Source organism: Acomys russatus, chromosome 24 (genome assembly GCF_903995435.1).
Source record: "Acomys russatus chromosome 24, mAcoRus1.1, whole genome shotgun sequence".
Lineage (NCBI taxonomy): Eukaryota > Metazoa > Chordata > Mammalia > Rodentia > Muridae > Acomys > Acomys russatus.
Genome location: NC_067160.1, coordinates 35,925,802 through 35,943,503, shown reverse-complemented (window position 1 = coordinate 35,943,503; position 17,702 = coordinate 35,925,802). Strand labels below are relative to the sequence as shown.

The 17,702-nt window shown below is 38.0% G+C and overlaps 1 protein-coding gene across 3 annotated transcripts in view; it reads left to right on the top strand.

The window, feature by feature from the left end:
* Positions 1-17,702, top strand: part of Mbd5 (methyl-CpG binding domain protein 5) — a 144,393-nt gene that overhangs the window by 60,589 nt on the left and 66,102 nt on the right. For all 3 annotated transcript variants that reach the window (XM_051166102.1, XM_051166103.1, XM_051166104.1), the window contains exon 2: positions 3,827-4,003. The gene's annotated coding sequence lies outside the window, so the exon portion shown is untranslated. The remainder of the gene's footprint in view (positions 1-3,826; positions 4,004-17,702) is intronic.

The following is a 17,702-nucleotide window of genomic DNA, read 5'->3' as shown; positions in this document are numbered from 1 at the left end:
GATCCATATTTATCACCATGCACAGAACTCAAATCCAAGTGGATTAAAGACCTCAACATAAAACCAGACATACTAAATCTGTTAGAAGAAAAAGTGGGGAAGAACCTGGAACTCACTGGCATAGGAGACAACTTCCTGAACAGAACTCCAACAGCTGAGGATCTAAGGTCAGCAATTAACAAATGGGACCTCATGAGGCTGAGAAGCTTCTGTAAGGCAGAAGACACTGTCAACAGAACAAAGTGACAGTTTACAGACTGGGAAAAGATCTTCACCAACCCTACATCTGACAAAGGTTAATATCCAAAATGTATAAAGAGCTCAAGAAATTAAACTCCACCAAACCAAATAACCCAATTAACAAATGGGGCTCAAAATTAAACAGAGATTTCTCAACAGAGGAACATCGAGTGGCTGAGAAACACTTAAAGAAATGCTCACCCAGAAGCAAAAAGAGACAAATGGTATATACTCAGTTATATCAAAACACTAGTCCAAGGGATACATACCATGAAAAACTTTACTTACCAAGAAAGTGAGTCAGAGGAGAGGACATCCTATTGAGACTTTAGGCGAGAGTAACATGGAAGAATAAGGAAATAGTAGGACCCATAGGGTCCTGGAAATCTACAAGAAGAACTTTATGACAGGCAGATCTGGGTCCTGGGGTCCTCCTCAAACTAAGGCACCAGCCAAGGAGAATATAGGCATTAAACTTCGAACCCCTACCAAGACCTAGCCGACGAACAGGATATTCTCCACCGTTGAGTGGAGAGTGAGATCTGACTCTCACACGAACTCTAGTGCCCCTTTTCTGACCACGTCCCCTGGATGGGGAGGCCTGGCGACACTCAGAGGAAGGATAGCAAGTTACCAAGAAGAGACCCGATATTCTAAGAGCATATATAGGGGGAGGAGGTCTCCCTCAATCACAGACATAGGGGAGGGAAGAAGGGGGGAAGTGGGAGGGAGGGAAGAATGGGAGGAAACAGGGGAAGGGCTAACAATCGAGATGTAATATGAATAAAATAATAAAATGAAAAAAAAAGAAGAGACTCGATACCCTATGAGCATATACAGGGGGAGGAGGCCCCCCTCAGTCACAGACATTGGGGAGGGGAATGGGGGGGAAGCGGGAGGGAGAGAGGAATGGGAGGATACAAGGGATGGGCTAACAACTGAGATGTAATTTGAATAAATAATAAAAAAAGGAAAAAATGGGAAAAAAAAGAAATGCTCAACATCCTTAGTCATCAAAGAAATGCAAATCAAAACGACTCTGAGATTACATTTTACACCCATCAGAATGGCTAAGATCAAAAACACAAATGACCGTACATGCTGGCGAGGATGTGGAGAAAGGGGAACACTCCTTCATTGCTGGAGGGAGTGCCAAGTTGTACAACCACTTTGGAAATCAATCTGGGGCTTTCTCAGGAAACAGGGAATAGAGCTTCCTCAAGACCTCACTGTTCCACTCCTTGGAGTATATCCAGAAGATGTTCCACCACACAACAAAGACATATGTTCAACCATGTTCATAGCAGCCTTATTCATAATAGACAGAACCTGGAAACAACCTAAATGTCCCTCAGTCAAAGAATAGATAAAGAAACTGTGGTACATTTTCACTATGGAATACTACTCAGCTATTAAAAACAAGGAAATCCTGAAATTTGCAGGCAAATGGATGGAGCTAGAAATGATCATACTGAGTGAGTTAACCCAGACCCAGAGTGACTCACATTGTATATACTCACTTATAATTGCACACTAGCCCAAACGGGATGTCCCATGAAAGTCTTCACTTACCAAGAGATCGGGTTAGATGTGGGGACTTCCTACTGGGACTCTAGGTGAGGGAAATGTGGGAGGATGGGGAAATAGAAGGATCCAGAAGGTCCTAGAAACCCACAAGAAGATCATCATGACGGGTGGATCTGGACCAAGCCGTTCTTTTCAAACTACTGCACCAACCAAGGACAGTACATGCAGTAAACATTGAACTCCTATTCAGATCTAGCCAATGGACATTCTCCACAGTTGAGTGGAGATCGGGGACTGACTCTGCCATGAACTCCGGTACCTCATATTTGACCACTTCCCCTTGATGGGGAGGCCTGGTGGCATGCAGAGAAAGGATAAGCAAGCTACAAGGATGAAATTGACAGGCTGTGACCATTTTGTGGGGGAGGAGATCCTCTCCTGTCACAGACCTAGGGGAGGGGAACAGGGTGAGACAGGGAGGGAGTGAGGAACGGGAGGATACAAGTGAGGGGTTAACAATTGAGATGTAATCTAAATAAATTAATAAAAAAATAAAATAAAATTTTTTTAAAAAGCTAATCTTTGAAAAGTTACTGAACTCCAAGCGGAAAAAAAAAAATATTCAAGCATTTTTGTCTGTCTGGATGTCCTCTGTATCCCCGGTTTTTACCATGCTTGCCTTTTCAGAGGAGACAAACACAATAGAAACAGTAAAATGTATAAATGACAAATAATGATAATACTTGGGGTGAGAGAAAGTGTATACGAGTTATACCAAAACTGTGAAGAGGTAAAGTTGCTTCATTTCCCTTGCATTAGTTTCACTCTGTAATAAAAGTATTAAAGGTACTTGCCTTGAAGAGGTGCACTAAAGATTAAACGAGTTAACATACGTATGTATAAAGTGTCCGACATGTTTCTAGAAGATAATGTAATTCTAATACCACTTATGCATTTGTCTGTTTGCACTGTGGCCATCATCTTTCTTTCACTCAGGATTCCTTTCATAAACAAGTTCTTTTAGCCTGAAACTATATTGTCTAGCACAACCCGGCTTATAACTAACTCCTTTTAACTTCTTTGTTTGTTGATTTTTGTGTGTAAGATAGGGGCACCTTTAGCCAGAGCTGCCCTCAGACTCATTTTGTAGCCAAGGTTGATTGGAACTCTCAAGTCTAATTTCTACTATTCATTTCTAAATGAGATAAATAGTCATTCTTTTATAATACTTTTAAAAAATAACACTATTAGTTGTTTTAGATGTCACACCATCATATTCCATTTCAAAAATCAGGCCAATAGTCACAGCTTTGTCCCTTACCATATCACAGAGACCTGACAAAATGAGAGCTTTATGTTTGAGTATCAGCTAAAAATGAGTTCAATATTAGAAGCATTATCAATAGACAGAAATATAAACTATTCCATGTTAATGTCTTGGAGTGGAAATCTTTTGAATGAATTCAGTGACGTCTCTAGCCTCCTGGTGACCTTTATTTGCCTGTCCTAAAGGCATCCATTGTCCTCTACCACCCTTATCCTTGAAAAGTAGACAGGTTCTATGTTCTCCTAACATCCCATATTATCTCTACCATACCCAGGACCATTAAGTATTCACCTGGCTATCTAATTCCTCACCCTTCTCTTCCGGTGTACTAAGAGCCTTGAGATGTGGACTGTGTTCTCCTAGTGTTTGGCTTCCCAATGGCCATCATAGTAAGCCACACAAATGTGGTACACTAAGATGCTGGTAACATGACATTGCAAACAGTGGAGAGGTAGAAGATACATGGGTCGGAAGTTCTTCATGTAGTCAGTGACTCAAAAGTCACCAAGCTAAGGGCCAGCTCAGCACTCTTAATAAGACAGTTACCTGTATGCTTATGGCTTTAACGGGTTTAGTAGTGTTGCTATGCATTCAGAATGTGTGCTAGCCTAGAGAGAGCAAACCCTTTTTAAAGAAATGATAATATTATTTAAATAATGAACAATTAATCTTGCCTCTTTTCAAGGCTATATGAGTGCTTCAGCCCCTATCTCAAAGTCCTCTCTATTGCAGAAGTTGGAGACCTAACTGCCTCCAGAGGCCAGAATGGTGGAATGAAGCAGGAGGCCGCTGCAGCAAGCTGGAGAGCCAAGCCCTTTCTGGAGGAGCAGCCACTGCTGTGCTCCAGATCACTGTGGCAAGGCAGGCATGTTGACCTACTGTCACCACACTCACTGTCCAGCTTCTCAGGTAAAGAGGAATTGTGATGTTTTCATTGAAGTCTTTTGATTTCAATATTGCCAATTGATTTTTTAGTGGTGGTGGTGGTGGTGTTATTTGTCAACTCTGTATACACCAAACATTTTTGTAAATGGGGTTTAATCCAAAACCCTCCTTTTTTATAACTAGTATATTGCTTAAATTTACTTGTTAGAGACTGGTTTCTTCAGGTTTAGTTTTTATTGATTTGTCCTTTGAGTTACTTTGTGCTTCCTGTTGGGCTTTTGACATTCCCTTCTCTGTCTCTAAGTTTTCTTTGGTAAGCACATTTTCATGGCCACTTGCAGCGTCCTAGTGAGTAGCAGGCCCATGCTAAAATGACTCCTTTGACAGCGCCACATATGACCTCACACAGCCCCCTGTAGGTATCGCTGCTCATTAACCACAATAAAAGAGCACTTACTTCATATAGCTTGTATGCCTTAGGGGATCCCTTCCTAAAATACATACAAAAGCACTCTCTTCATCTTATTTCTTGAGAGAATTTACCAGAAGTTTTATTAGGCCACAGGTATGCTATATCTAATTATGTTGGCTGAGGTTGCTTGGGTCTGAGTAGTCCTAGATATTTATACATATGGATAAGTGTCTCATTGACGGTTGCAGTGTTTCACTTTAAGGGCAACTTGATTTTCCTTTAAAATGATTTTATACTTAAACATAACACCTGAACTTAAAATACTAGGAGAAAACATGAAAGAAATATGCAATGGTATTTGCCATGTCAATCTAAAAGAACAGATAACAAAAGCAAAAACAGACAGACAAGGTTGTGCTAAGCGGGCGTTTTGTTAGCAGAATTTTTTGTACAACAAAGGAAACAATCAAAATGTAGAACTAGACAGCCTACAGAATGGGAAAATATATTTACCAACAAACTAAAAATGGCTTAATATTCAAAGTTTGTTTTTAAAATGCATAGCAAGGGCTGGAGAGATGGCTCAGAGGTTAAGAGCACTGACTGTGCCTCAAGAGGTCCTGAGTTCAATTCCCAGCAACCACATGGTGGCTCACAACCATCTATAATGTGATCTGATGCCCTCTTCTGGCATGCAGGCAGAGCAATGTATACATAATGATAAATAAATCTTTTTAAAAAATAAAAATAAAAAATAAAATGCATAGCAAAATAAGTAATCCAATTTAAAAAGAAAATACTTTTTTTCAAAAGAGGATTTTAAGAAATTTAAGTTATAAGTGAGTATATACCATTTGATTCTTTCTGCTTCTGGGTTAACTCACTCATTATCATTTCTAGCTCAATCCATTTATCCACAAATTTCGGGAATTCCTTGTTTTTAATAGCTGAGTAGTATTCCATAGTGTATATGTACCACAGTTTCTTTATCCATTCTTCTACTGATGGACACTTAGGCTGTTTCCATGTTCTGGCTATTATGAATAAGGCTGCTATGAACGTGGTTGAGCAAATTTTCTTGTTGTGTGCTGGAGCATCTCACTTATATCTGCATACTAGCCCAAGGGGCATGTCCCATGAAAGCCTTCACTTACCAGGAAACTGGGACAGAGGGGAGGACATCCTATTGGGATTCTAGATGAGAGAAGCATGGGAGAATAGCAAAGTAGAAGGATCCAGAGGGTCCTAGAAACCTACAAGTAGAACATTATGATAGGCAGATTTGGGCCCAGGGGTCCCGCTCAAACTAAGGCACCAGCCAAGGACAATACAGGAGGTAAACTTTAAACCCCTACCCAGATCTAGCCAATGGTCAGAACATTCTCCACATTGAGTGGAGAGTGTGATATGACTTTCTCACGTACTCTGGTGCCTCACATTTGACCATGTCCCCTGGAGGGGGAGACCTGGTGGCACTCAGAGGAAGGACAGCAGGTTACCAAGAAGAGACTTGATACCCTATGAGCATATACAGGGGGAGGTAATCCCCCTCAGGAACAGTCATAGGGGAGGGGAATAATGGGAAAATGGGAGGGAGGGAAGAATGTGAGGATACAAGGGATGGGATAAACATTGAGATGTAACAAGAATAAATTAATAAAAAAATTTTTAAAAAAAGAAATTCAAGTTAAAGGCATGATGAGATGCCATTTCACTCCAACAAGCATGGCTATTATTGAAAAGACAAAAAATAAAAAGTGCTGGTGTATATGTAGAAAGTGAAAACTCTACATACTGTTTGTAAGAAAGTAAATCAGTAATAACCATTATGGAAAACTAGTATGATAATTCCTAAAACAAAAACTAAAATAGAACTGTTATCTGACACAGCATCTCCTGACTGGGTATATATATCAAGGGTGAAGTGAGTGTGTGGAAGAGAAATCTTCCCTTGTATATTCATTGTAGATACACGGTTTGTATGTATGTATGTATAAGCAGATGAGTGAATATTAAAAAAAGGTGGTACACACGCATACATGGGGTCGGGGAAGGAACAGAATGCAGCCATTACAAAGAACAAAATTATACCATTTACAGCAAGATGGAGGCTGTTACCTAAAGGGAAAAAGTTAGGCAAAGACAAATACCACACATTCTCACTCATTAGTGGAACCAAAAAATATTTATTGATCTTACAGAAGTTTAAAAAAATATGATGGTGGTTGCCCGTGGCAGGGCGGGCTGTGGGAAGAAGATAATGAGATAGATGTCAGTCAGACAGAGCATGGTTACAGTTAGATGGTGGGACAAACTCAGAGATCTATTGGGTCATCTATTATGATGACTAAGTGATTCCTTTCAACAATAATTTGGCCTACATAAATTAACCTGAAGTAGCCAAAATACTATTCATACAAGGAAAAAAATGCCAAACCTGCTGCTTTTGTCTGTGTGTTTATATGAATGTGCACAAAGATTTATCACTATTCTTCATGACAGTCTTCATAGTACAGAAAAGCAAAAAAATAACAAAGCAGGACTAATATAATGAACTATATCACAGATAATTTCACGTCAGAATTACAGTCAATTTATTATTTTACAAATGCCCTATGATAAGCTATTATTTTTAAGAATAATTCTGAAAAAAAGACTAAGGTTGTGTAGTTGTGCCTAGTTATTGCTCAGTTTTTATATTAGAAAGAAGGCATTGTTTACTTGTACATGCAAACCCTCTTTTTCCACACCGTGCTATATTTGTAAGGTTACCAAGGAGAGCTGTAAGGGGAATCTCTGGGTCTCATCTACATTTTCTTTGCAGTCAAGTAGAATGGCCGAAGGGATAGCCATGTGTTGTATTGTAATGCTTGAACAGAATGGACCTGGATATCACAAGACGAGTCTAAATGTCCAGGCTAGGGTTTTTTGTCACCTTGACACACGTTAGGACTATCAGGGAAGAGGAGCATCAATTGGAAAACTGCCTACATCTGACGACCTGTAGGAAAGTCTGCTGGGCATTTTCCTGATGCATGATGGGTGTGAGGGGGCCTAGCCCACTGGGAGTGATGGCACCGTTAGGCAGGGAATCCTGGGTGGGATAAGAAATGAGGCTGAGCAAGCCACAAGGAACAAACCAGCATGTACTGTCCTTACATGGTCTCTGCGTCACTTCCTGCCTCCAGGTGCCTACTTTGAATTCCTGCCCTGGCCTCCTCCGTGCAAGACTGTAAGCTATAAAGTGAAGTAAACGGCCCCCTTCCCCACATTACTGTAGCCATGGTGTTTATTTCAACAGAAACCGAACTAAGACACTAATAGAGACTTGTGAAGTCATGCAAAAATGAGGAAGGGGAAAATGAGTGACATTTTAAAAAGTGAAACAAATAAGGAATACTCTTAGTGACGGGGTGGGAAGTGGAATTCCAAGCAGAAAAGTAGGGGTAATCCCTAGGGACATAGAAGGCAGCAAACAAAGCCTCAGCCTTGTTTCATTCCGATTATCCAGGTTAACGGGTCCTGGTTCTCCTCATTCTGTTCTACAAATAAATTCTAGCACTGTCCTAAGCACAGAGCTTATGGATGTGGCCATTAATGAGCAGAAACCATCAGTTCCCTGGTTTGTGGATACTATAGTTAGGTTTTTAGAAATAATATTTTCCCAACTATAGATCTGACGTTTGCTCTTTGTACAAAAAATAAAAATAAAGAGAATATGTTCCTTTGACCAAAGCACATACTGTAGTGACTGGGAGGGCACTGGCACCCTGTTTCTACTCACAGTAGTCACTGGGAGTCTGGGATTTGATTTGGTTTGGTTTTTTTATTTTGTGTTTTGTTTTGTTTGTTTGTTGTTTTGAAACAGAGTTTCTCTGTGTAGATTTGGCTGTCGTGGACTTACTTTGTACACCAGGCTGGCCTTGAACTCACAGAGATCCATCCACCTGCCTTTGCCTTCCGAGTACTGGGATTACAAGTATGTGCCACCATGCCCAACAGGAGCCTGTTTTTATACTGACCTATTGATAGCATTTTTTAAATTAAGATTATCAAGTTAGCCATGCAGCCATACTCCTTTAATCTCAGCACTCTAGAGGCAGAGACAGAATGATCTCTGTGAGTTCAAGGCCAGCCTAGTCTAAACAGTGGTTTCCAGCCCAGTTAGAGCTTCATAGTGAGACCCTGACTAAAAAAAAAAAAAAAAAAAAAAAACCATTCTATGGCAACTTTGTGGCATGTTTTTCTACTTAACTGTATCATTGTCATTTCCTAGGATTTAAATAGCTTTCCCATAATTTGAATAGTTGTCTATAAATAATAATTTGAATGCTGCTATGTTCTAAGGATGTAGATGATAACTTTTTTTCCAAAAACAAGCTATACTGTTATAAGAAAATAAAAGTTAAGACTCACACTATTAATCAGTAGTGCTACCTACCCTCTCAGCTCTTTTCCATATAAGATTTTGTTGCCATAGTACTAAGGTTCTGTAGATTTGCAGTTTTAGCCAGCTTGCTCCTATTCCACGTGGTGGTCCCTACATTCATTTCATGGATGCACAGCTTGGGCATCCATGTCTCAACTGCAAGGGAGTTGGTTGAAGTTGTTGACAAGATAGTGGCTCCCAAGGAACCAGAGTGAAAAGCTTGAGGCTTCTTGAGGCTTAAAAACAAAACGTGAGCCGTGTCACACCTGTCACACGTCACTGCAGATCAGATCACCAGGCCCAGGCAAACCACAAAAATATTGGAGTCCACTGGGAATCTCTCATATTCTCAACATAGGATTTTTTGGTTTGGTTTTTTTTTTTTTTTTTTTTTTTTTTTTTTTTTTGAGACAGAGTTTCTCTATGTAGCCTTGGATCTCCTGAAACTTGCTCTGTAATTTGAGGCTGGCCTGCTTCTGCCTCTACCTCCCAAGTGTTGGGTTTAAGGTGTGGGCCACCACTGCCTAGCAATTTAAGATTTCTGTATGAATCAAACATGGGACTTGCTAAAATTTTATAGCCAAAAATAATTGCCCTAGTTATAAGTAATATTCTTGACCATACAAGGACTCAGACTGAGGTGCCCGTTACCTTGACTCTGAAGACTACCAAAACTTTTTTTCATCCTATCCCAAAACCTTAAGATTTGTGATGTATATCCTTCCCATGTGGCTATCTTTTTTTATTATTTATTATAACTATCATGTCATTATCAGGTAATAAACTTTAATTTTTTAATGTTTTTGTTTTTATTTTGTTTGTATGGGATTTTTGTCTACGCACGTGTCTGTACACCACTTGCATGATTGGTGCCCACAGAGGCCAACAAAGAGCATTGGCTTGCTCTCTAGAACTCGAGTTCCAGAGCATTTGAACCACCATGAGGGTGCTGGGGGTTGAACCCTGCTCCTCTACAGGTTGTGAACTTTTATACTTTGTGCTCTGAAAGAGCAGAACATGTAGCGTTTGAGGGCTTTGGTTACCAAGCAGGGAGAGCTGCACGTCCTGAGGGTGTGCTGGTACAACTGACGCAACTATAGGAAACACAGCTACTTGCTGACGCTTGTTAGGGGAAGCAAAGACTCAAATAGGATTCTGGGCCTCTCACAGAGAATTACCAAACAGATATACTTTAGAAGAAGTGACCACCAAGTCATAATAAGAAGCAAATGGAAGTAATAACTAGTATAAAGTGGGTCAATAAGTTCCGAAGTTTTCTATAAAAAGGAGAGAATATAGGATGCTCATAAATAAATTGCATGATGAATAAATATGTGAATAGTGGTGAGGGCTGGATGGGTACAGCGAAGGGCACATTTAAGTGATATTTTATGTAAAGATAATTAGGGGAATTGTTATTTATGGCTACTCTAACAATTAGTCATTTAGACACAACTCTCTATAGTGCTAATATTGTACTTTATTCCAGTCACATCTATTGTTGTACATATACCGTTTGGGATATAAGTATAGAGGATTGTTCTATAAGAAACTTACTAGCAGTTAGAAAAATGAAACATTCAATCTTGTTAATGCAGGATAGGAGTAGACTGCCTACTTACCAATATCTCATGAGCCAAGTTTAAAATCATATTAAAAAATTTAGTGATGATCTACTTATATCACATATCAAATAATGTCCATTTTTTACTTAACATACAGTCTGTTCCAGACAATTGAATAATCATTGGCTGTTAATTGTGTACTACTGTGTATCTAAGTTCATCCACCGATCAGAAGACCAATTAGTCATGTGCGTCAATATAGACTATCATCATGCAAAAGTCAATTCATTATATTAACTGTTAATAAAGTTTGACATTATTCCAATGACTTTATGGCATTTGTTGTCATTCAGAAAGATTTATAAAGAATAGCTATTAGTATTTTTATGATGTAATAATCTCTGATGTTTATCTCCATAATTTTCTGAGTATGACTTTTAAAATACATTTAAAATGCATAATAAGTTCATTCTTATTTTGACAAGAACATCAGTAAAACAAATTTAGAAGGTCTATTGCATTAAGATATAACCTTAATTTTTATATTGTTGCATTCATTTTCTATTTCTTTTACTAATACAATTAATAGATGTTACTTTTTAAATTTTTATTAAATATTTTTACGTATCCATTTATATTATTACACATATATACAAGAAACTACCTATAGCAAGAAGAACCACAAAACAATCATGAATCATGTATGTATGTATGTATGTATGTATGTGTCACATTCATAGAGCTTTGGCTATTTGCATTTGGCAGCCTTAAAGAAAATATCTTTCCTATCTTGGATTCTGAAATTCTGAATGTAAATCAGTATCTATCATATCTCATTATCAACTTAAAGCATGTATCCAGACCTAAAAATATCTTAACCCCTAAACAACTAAGCTTAATTGCAAAACTAAACTATCTGGTCTTCAACTCCATCAGAGACTTGAGAAGGAATAAAATTGCTTACCTGAGTATACAGGGAGTGCAGGTTAGCAGCTTCCCAAATGAGAAGATGACAGAGACAGTTTGCTGCCTGAACAGTCACCCAAAACTCTCCATAATGTTGGAGCATCATCTTCAGTCTTCTGGGCTAATATATCTGACAGACATATTTGTGAGGCAGGAACTATTGAGGACTTGCTTACTCTGCCTTGACAGAGTTTGGCCATCTACTCTACCTGCATCCAAGCATTTTTAAGCAGAATTCTGTCTGTGATATAAACAAGGGCACTTTGCCCAGTGGCTTGTTTGCCATATTTGAAGCCATCTTCATAAGGAGGTTCTTTGATGCTCAATGTCTTCTTTGAGGTAGGCTGGGTGTTGCCAGGAGTTAACCTGTCTCGTTGTAAATCTTTTTTTTAAATAATAAAAACATCTTTAAATGCCATATTCTGTATGTCTCTGAAGTTTTTGAAGACCTTATATAACTATTTTTCCTTATCTTTCTCTAGAGTCATATTCTGTTACGCCTAGATGTATATTCTTGTGATAAATATAGGCTAATAATTGATATGACCATTATTTGATGAACTCACAATTAACTTGTATAATTTACTTATCCTAAACAGCCTGCAAGAGCACTTTCAAAGTATTGGAAGTAAACTTTGTATTATAATTGACTTGTATGGGTACAATACCACACATAGAGTTGAAATATATAATGTGTATAAAGAATAATCTTAAATATGAATTCTATACCAATGTATCTAAAATTAAACTTATTTTGCATCTATATACAAAATTATATGCCACTAAATTAAAAATAATCTTGTGAGTAACAAGGCATTGAGGTGCGGAGTAGATTCACTAATCTATTTTTTGTCCTGTCATCCCTATATATTTCTATATTCCCCCTTTCTTTTCAAATAATGGATGTTACTTATTAAAACAGAGAGTTCACAGATAAATATACTAATCTTCATAAAAGCCTTATCTTCCTTGCTGAAGTTGTCACTCAGAAGTTGTGAGATCCTTAAGGATAAATCTAGAACACAAAAATGCTTCTTAGATTTATCAACATGCATACACTCATTGGCTTCCTTTCAGTCCTCTCTCATTGTAGACGTGTGGTGCTAAAATGTATCATAAGCTTAAATGATAAAAATAAGAATATAAAGCCATGTTGAATAGAGTCAATGCAATCACCAGATCGTTCTTAGATTGGAAGCATGTATACAGGAAGAGTAGAGTGAGTCAAGTCCCCTGCTCAGTGCTTGTACTCCTGTGAAAAGAGAGTCGTAAACAGATTAATGCTGCTGATATGCAGAAAATAGAAGCACCAGTGGATTAGTTACAGATAAAGGAGTACCTCTGGTTCACGTTATAGTTTTGGGGGGAAAATAACATTTTACTTAAATTCTCAATGGTCAGAAGAAGCCAGGGCAACAAAGAAAATCAAGCCACTTAAACTTGGTTCTGCCAAAGTCAGTTTTCAGGGACTAGATTTGCATATTGAAAGGAAGCAGAAAAAACTGAAAATATTGGTAGAATCATAACAGCTATCTCCCTCAGAAGACACATACACACAAACACACACATCTGACTTTCGTCATTACAGAACTGTCTGTGAAATAAATGTAGATTAGCCTGATGCATAAACCAAGTCTTAGATCCAAAATGCTAGTGACAGGGGGGGTAGCTTGAATAGCACAGTCTTTGTTTTATCCAGTTCTACTAGTGTTTCATGAAGCCACATAAGCAAGATTGCTCTCCAAGGGAAAGGATAGAAGCATGTTGTGGAATACAGAATTAGGTTTTTATAAGCATAGTAATATTAAAAAGCTAAATTTGGAAAACAGGAGAAAGTATTCAGTTTTTATCCTGCAAGTTATAAAGAAAAAGTGTGACTGCACCTCATATGACAGGCCTCTGTGAGAGGTAAGATTACTGGAGTCCTGGAAGCAAGTAGACACACTTTAATATTTTACAAAAGAATACAATACATATGCTTCAGAAGTTTCAGAAACATGATCTTGAATCCTTCCCTAGCACTTCTTCATACATTGAAGGAATATCTGAAGACCCCAAAGTCATACACTTTTATTTAGCAAATAATTCTGGGTGAATTATTACAATGTGTGCAGGAACATTTATCAGATTTATTTATGGTTATAAAAGTTTTGAAGAAAAGCTATGTCCAATGAATTAATGAAAGTAATTAAATTAATACATCAATTCCCAAAAATTTTTCCCAATCATTGAAAGTAATGTTTTGGGGAAATATTTAATGCCATTCAAAAATGTGCAAGGGAAAAAATAACAAACTGGTTAATGACTCAATACTCGGGAGGGAAAAAGGAGCTGGAGAGATGGCTCAGCTGTTCAGAGCACTTCTAACTCTTGTAGAGAACAGAAATGTGGATCTCAGCACACATATGGCAGCTCAAAACTGTCTCTAACTCCAGTTCTGACATCCTCTTTTGGTCTCAGAAGGCACTGCACACATGTGGCATACATACATACATACATACATACATACATACATACATACATACAGGCAAAGCATTCATACATAAAAATTAGTAAATCACATATATATGTATATATATACAGCTTTCAAAAACAAAACAGGATACATATATTCATACATGGAAAATATTTAAAAGCAAAACAGTTTCTTTAAGAGCAATTGGCATTGTCTATAGAGTTTAAGGCATTTGGGCTCAGGGAACAAGAATCATATTTCTCAGTTGCTCAATTCCTCAAATAGCTCCCCAACTCTGTCCATGTAAGAAATTAAATTCATTAAATTAAATTAAATTTGTAATTAAATTCAGTGATTCACCAAAAACTAAAAATAAAAACATGAAAGTAGAAGGGAGAGTTGGAAAAAATGGATTCGGTAAGAAGGGAAGAAAGGATAATGGATAGGGCCTTTAATCCAAGACTATTTCGTGTGTGTGTGTGTGTGTGTGTGTGTGTGTGTGTGTGTGTGTGTGTGTGTATGGGGGGGGGGCTGTGATTCCTCAGCAGGTAAAAGTTGCCATGTGTGCCTGGCAACCTGAGTGATATTCCTAGAGACCTCATAAATGTCTAAGGAAGGAACCAACTTCATGGTATTGTCCTCTGACCTCCACACACATGCATGTCTACCCACTTACATCATACACAGAGTGCACATAAATTTTAAGAGAAATATTAAATTGATAGGGTCCATTCGTCCACAAAAGAGATACAAATATATGAAGAGAAAACGTTCCCCACTAAAAATGACAAATTCTAGCAAGTAAGTTGTTGAGTTATATATAATTATAATACAGATGTGACAATATACATATTGTTTATGCAGATACATAAAGATAAATAAATACCGGTGTAGTAAGGATGATGGTCACCTGTTGAGGAGAAAGAAAGAAGACGATGAGTGTAAAGAGAGAAGTGAAGTGGGAGTTGGGAAGAGTATTTAAGTGGATCTGCAATGTTTTCTAAGTCTTTTATTTTAAAAAATGCATGTTAGACCATGACAAAACACATTGTAAAAACAGAGTTTGTGACACATTGTTCTTTGCTATGTTAAACTATTTTTAATGTGCACTTCTAGACACACGTAATTGAAATATGCAATTATTTACGGTAGATATTGCTTCATAGTGAAATTGCAGTTCATTTTTAGTTTTACGTTTAAGCTCCTTGTTCTAGCTCTGGGGCTTAGAGGTTCAAAATGAAAGCCCCTTCATCCCCAGCACCTGCTCCTACATCCCCTGATGGTCCATACATGCCGTGTGTTCACTGTAGCCCTTCAGAATTGAAGAGATCCCTCTCAGGCCATGAGCTGATAACCTGTCTAGTTGTATGTCTACTTGAACTGTTTAACTTGTTAACGCGTACATATAGTGTGTTAATTGCTCGCTTAAATCTTTTGAAATCAGTTCAGAGCCTCCTCTGAACACTGTTCCTTGACGCTTTTCCAGTGCATCTCATCCTTTTCATTTCAGATGTTCAGGCACAGCGTTTTTTTTTATTTGTGAATTATGCTGTTACGTGAAACTTTTTTATTAATATTTTTATTTTATTACACATGTATAAAACAAACCACATACAGCAGGGAAAACCATGTGACAGTCATGAGAATAGTGAGTTCTATACATGTTACATTCATAGTGACTTGACCATCTGCATTCATCTCGTTTGAAGTAAGTGTTTTTCCTGTCTTGTTGGGTCTAAATTTCCGAATGAGATTCAATATCTATCCTATCTCAACTCTGATAGCTTAACTTCTTTATCTTGATCTAAAACGATCTGGTCCCCTAACCAGCTAAACTTGGTTATAGAACTATACTATCTTGTCTTCAATGCCCCTCAGCGACTTGAGAAGGAATAAAACTTAAATTCCTGAGTGAAGCAGCAGTGTGGGTTAGCAGTTTCCAAAATGTACAAATTGACTTAAGACAGTTTACTGCCTGACCAGTCACCCAAAACACTTTGTAACATTGGAGCCTCATCTTCAGCTTTCTGGCCTACTATTTCTGCCAGACTTGTTCGCAGGGCAGGAACTATTGAGGATTTGCTTACCCTGACTTGGCAGAGTGCGACCGTCGACTCTGCCTGCATCTAAGTTGCCCATTTTTAGGCAGATTCTGTTTGTGGCAGGAACAAGGACATTTTGCCCAGTGGTTATTTTGCCACCTTTGAAGCCATGTCCATAAGGAGGCTCTTTGATGCTCATCATCTTCTTTGAGGTCGGCTGGATGTTGTCAGGAGTTAACTTGTCTTGTTGTCGAAGAAATTTAGGGTTGTAAACCACATCTCCCATTCTGAAAACACTAGGATAGTATCTCTCATTTTTAATGTGTTTTCGTGGCTTCAGTGTTATGACTATATGGTACATGTTAAAGTGACCACTGAAAAGCTTTTTCACAACACAACTCTACCAAATGTGACACCACATTCTCCATAATAGTGAAAGATTAAATTAAAGCTTTTAAAACTTACTTTTTTAATTGTTTCATCAAGTTCACCCATATAAGCATGCTCCGTGTACCACCACTGATCCCCTTTGTTTCAACCAAACAGCACCTTGTAATTTAAAGGAATAGAGAAAGTGTACCACAATATAAAAGGTTGTGGAAAATCTCAACTATAAGTTAAATGTAAGAGAAATTTTCCCTTATATTTGGGAATGCATCATATTTTATTTCTTCTACTACTTCTTTTAAGAAAAAAAAAGCAGTACAATATAATGATTAGGAAAGAAAGCTTAATCATAGCTGAATTTAAAATTAAGGAATAATCAAAATGTGATTTGATTAACATGGTTTTCTGGTTGACAGGTCAAAAAGGGTGATGGGCATGTTTTTATTTCAAGTTAGAGGGGAGAGAGTGAGCAACCAGAATTCTGGATCTTCTTCAAGTAATTAAGAAGTTGTTCGTAGCGAAAAATAAATCAAATTATTTAACTATAGTAAATAGATCAATTTGTAAGAAAACAAATTTGCAATAAGAAGAATTAGCCTCTCCTGGGGATAGGCCCCTTATTGGTTATTCAGGGTAGAATGGTCAGTGGACACCATATGCACACTAACAACAAAAAATAATTCAGCAGATTGTGTTTGTGTATATGTATGTGTGAATATGCATATGTATGTATGTATGTGTGTGTAAATATATATGTATTCACATACTACTATATATGTATGTAGCACTATTAATCAAAGGAAAAGAAGCTGTTAACTTGAGTGATGAGGCACATGGGAAGGCTTTGAGGGTAGGTAGATGGGAGGAACTGAAAAAAGAGAGGGAAATGATATAGCTCTATTTTAATTAAAAAGACTAAAATTGCCTTTTTTCAAAAAAGAAAACAAACTGAATTTTATTTTTTCCTTTTTTTAATACCTTTTCATTAATTCATTCATAGTACATCTCAATTGTTATCCCATCCCTTGTGTCCTCCCATTCCTCCCTCTCTTCTATTTTCCCCTTACTCCCCTCCCCTATGGCTGTGACTGAGGGGGACTTCCTCCCCATGTATATGCTCATAGGGTATCAAGTCTCTTCTTGGTAGCCTGCTATCCTTCCTCTGAGTGCCACCAGGTCTCCCCATCCAGGGAACATGGTCAAATATGGGGCACCAGAGTTTGTGTGAAAGTCAGACCCCACTCTCCACTCAACTGTGAAGAATGTCCTGTCCATTGGCAAACACTTCAGAGTAAAGGAATAGAAAGAAGACGGGGTCAAATATGGGGCATCGGACTTTGTGTGAAAGTCAGTCCCCAATCTCCACTCAACTGTGAAGAATGTCCTGTCCATTGCCTGGATCTGGGTAGGGGTTCAAACCTTACTGCACGTACTGTCCTTGCTCAGTGCCATAATTTGAGCAGACCC